Raw genomic sequence first — 3,556 nt, 5'->3', positions numbered from 1 at the left:
ATCTCTTTCTACTCCCCCCCCCCTTCCAGAATGAATCATTTAGAATAATCAAAACACAGTGTAGCTTTATGAAATAGCTTAGAGAACATGATGAATGTGTTCGTGGATATCTGGTATTGCAGACAGTTTTCAATTATTTAACATTCCAACAGAACCAGTAAATTCTACACCTATTTCAGTGTTTATGGTGCTGAAATAAGAAACACTTGTCTTTTATTTTCAGGCCACTGACACATCTTGCGACCTTCTGTAATTGACGCTCAATTCTGTCAAACTTTTGTTTTTAGTACACGGATGTGTGGTGTGAAGAAGCATTGTCTACCAATGTCTCCTTGCTTTGCTAAATGAGTCCATTATCAATATCATGTAGGGGGACAGAAGGCCGTGCTGTGCACTCTTCGGTGCAGCCTGTGACATCACTGCGAGAGGAGATGTTAGCGTTAGCTCCCTCGCACGAATCTTGGTCGACTCGTCCATATGTCGCTCGGCTATCATTCTTGCATGATACGGGTTGGTGTATTTCAACCAGTAGAAAAAAATGCCAATAAGATACAAGTTGGTGTCCGATTGATATGAAGTCAAGAGACCCAGAAGAAGAAGAATCAAAAAAGAAAAATCTTTATGATGGGAAACCAACGTTCTAGTACGTGTACATAGACTAATACAGTTGTTCCTGAGATAAGTTTTCCGAATTCAATGTCCAAATACTATTTGCCATGAGCCTAACATATTTTGACTACTGGCCTAGCCATCGCATGTATCATGACTTCTGTGAATTAATAGGTTAACTGGTATCGTTAAATTTTAAAAAAGGCTCGACTGTTTTGGTCGGCGAAATTCGCCAAACTAAACTTTGATCATTTACCATTTCACAAGAAGGTCAGGTCAGCAGAAGAGATGAGAAGCTGGCAGTAAGTCCCACATCGGAAGGGCACAGGCTGCTTTCATATCTTTGAACAGAATGTGGGGACCAGGGTTATCTTGCTCCAAATAAAGCTGAGAAATTTCAGCTCAAATGGGAAATGAGTCTTGTTTTAAGAATGTGGGACATAAAACACATCTCAGATTTGCATCAAGATATTCCTGCTTTTCCTGAACATGTGTCTGAGAAAGTTACTCAAAATCAGATGGACAGAATCACCAACGCGGAAGTGTTAAGGAGAACAAGACACTTCCCAGTTGGATGAGATTTGAAGAAGAAAACGGTGGCGATGGATGGATATACTCTCAGGAAGCCAAGAAGTTTCAAGAACAAAGAAGCTGTTGAATTGGAATCCCAGGGATAAGAGATCAAGAGGAGGGTCAAAAGAGACTTGGGGAACCGAAATGGGAATTAAATATGTCAAGAAAAATTGAAAATCATGGAATAATAATAAGAAACTATCTCAGGATATGAATAAGTGGAGAATCCTAGTTCGTGGCCTATACCTTGATGCAGGGTGAGAAAGGCATTTATGATGATGAAGTCTCATTTGATTTATTTTTTAATAAAGCATTTGCATTAGATATCTTTTAATATATAGATCTAGTGTGGTCAAAAATTCGATGCGCATTTTATCCTCAAATATCTCTTTAACGGGTGAATCAATATCAACCGTACTTTGCACAGCAGTTTGCATCAATTTGTCTCAACTTAAACATATTTTTCCACAACAATTTAGCCTAGATTAAAAAAACGTTTCTTCGTAACTTTATATAAAATAGTATAGGTCTCCGACACTCGTAAATCGGGATAGTTCAAAGCATCTTCCGCTTTTCACTCACATTTTGCATACGAATATGGCCTACATCACAGCTCACCAAAGACATTTTAAAGTGGCAAAACTTGTTACAAGAAATTAATTTTATAGTGAACACATTTTTTACACTAACGAACCTCAAAACATGCGTTCAATGCCATAGTTAGTAAAAAATGACACCTGTTTTTTAAAACGATATCGTCCCAGTTGTAAACTTTTAAAATCTGTAGAAACCGCCCACTGACATTTTTTATTAGTATTTCTAAGGAATTTTTAAATTTAAATTATTGTTATGGTGTTTACAAATAACCCAAACCAGGGAGTAAATCTTGCATAAATCCAATGGATTTTAATTATTGGAGTTTTTTTTTGTCACTTTTTATGAAAAGCACCTAAAGCAGACATTTTTGAACCCCTAACTTGTAAGGAGGGAACAACCCTAAGGCCGATGACACAAACAACAGAATGAGATATTCCGTGAATGTGGATCGCCTCCCTCCCCAGCGTACTTTGGTTAAAGAGATCATGCACGGCTTTGTGTATGAAATCTTAAGAAATCGTAACAAAGAGAGAGAGGAAACCCGACGCAAAAGAACACCCCAACGTCGTTAAAAGTCTGAAAAAATAATTTATGCTTGTCGTAACATTTCCTCATATAAAGTCAGTCAGTCTACACTAGTTATTGACTTAGATGTATTTGTAAATCAGAGACGGAAACTTTGGCTGCGAAATTGTTTCAATGTTGTAACTCCCTACAAAACCGCGAATGAGCTACTTTTCTAGGACATAAGGGAACCATTACTGAGAAATACCGAGAGCGAATTTCTGCAGGAAAGAACTGAGAGTTAAATTATACAACCGAAGACCGTTAGATCTATGCCCCGTTTCTAGTAGAGGTTTTTAAATCCCTTTTCTGGCATTGAGTCACTTTTATCTGATAGAAGAATGAATAAATCGAGGTCATAACATGTCAAAAGCAGTTTTTAAACAGACAAAGAGAGCATCTGACCTTTTGGAAGAATTAACCTTTACTTTACATTTTTTTTAAAGTAGACTTTGTTTTTCCAATGAGAATCAAATCTTCATTGTAATCGGATCGGTGTGCAGTGAGAACAAGGGTAACAATTACTAGTACCATATATTAAAAATTAGCGGTTGTACCGAGAAAAAAAGCAATTATGCGTGATCGATTGAGCGGTAGATAAAGATGTACAAGAAAAAAAAAAGAGCGAAGGAACCAGAAGGGATAGAACACCCCTACATCGTTAACTCTCTGACAAATGTTATTTGTGACATTCTGACTTCTGCTCCACAATTAATAATAACCCCTGACCTATTAGAAATCTAGACGTGATAATTAACGTAGACTGGCTTTGTTTTAAATCTACTGGCATTACATAGATCTGTTGCTCGCCTTTGCTCATGATCACAAGAACCGTCTCCCTGTCTCCCTTCACTTCGCCAACTCAACATAGCGGATCGCCCCATCTTGAAAATCATCGGAGACTTTTGAACTTGGTTTGCTTCAGGAAATTTGTAATGTTCTCTCCTTTTCTGCCTCAGCTCTATTGGAAAGGGACAATAACTTTGAAAGCAAATCTAATAAATAACCTTGTAGTGGTTAGAGGCGCGCTCGTGCGCATAGAGTGACTAGATATCTAGATACAGTACGCCCCTCTCTCGCCTTGTTGCGCGACGGCCACATTTGAAAGCGGCGTCCGCCATGTTTTTGGTGGCAAGTTGTGTGAAGGAGTTTTACGCTAAAGCAAAGGGCTAGGCATGTTTTCTCTCTCTCTCTCTCTCTCTCTCTCTCTCTC

The sequence above is a fragment of the Aplysia californica genome, unplaced genomic scaffold (assembly GCF_000002075.1).
Source record: "Aplysia californica isolate F4 #8 unplaced genomic scaffold, AplCal3.0 scaffold00634, whole genome shotgun sequence".
Classification (NCBI taxonomy): Eukaryota; Metazoa; Mollusca; class Gastropoda; order Aplysiida; family Aplysiidae; genus Aplysia; species Aplysia californica.
This window is presented reverse-complemented; position numbering follows the sequence as displayed.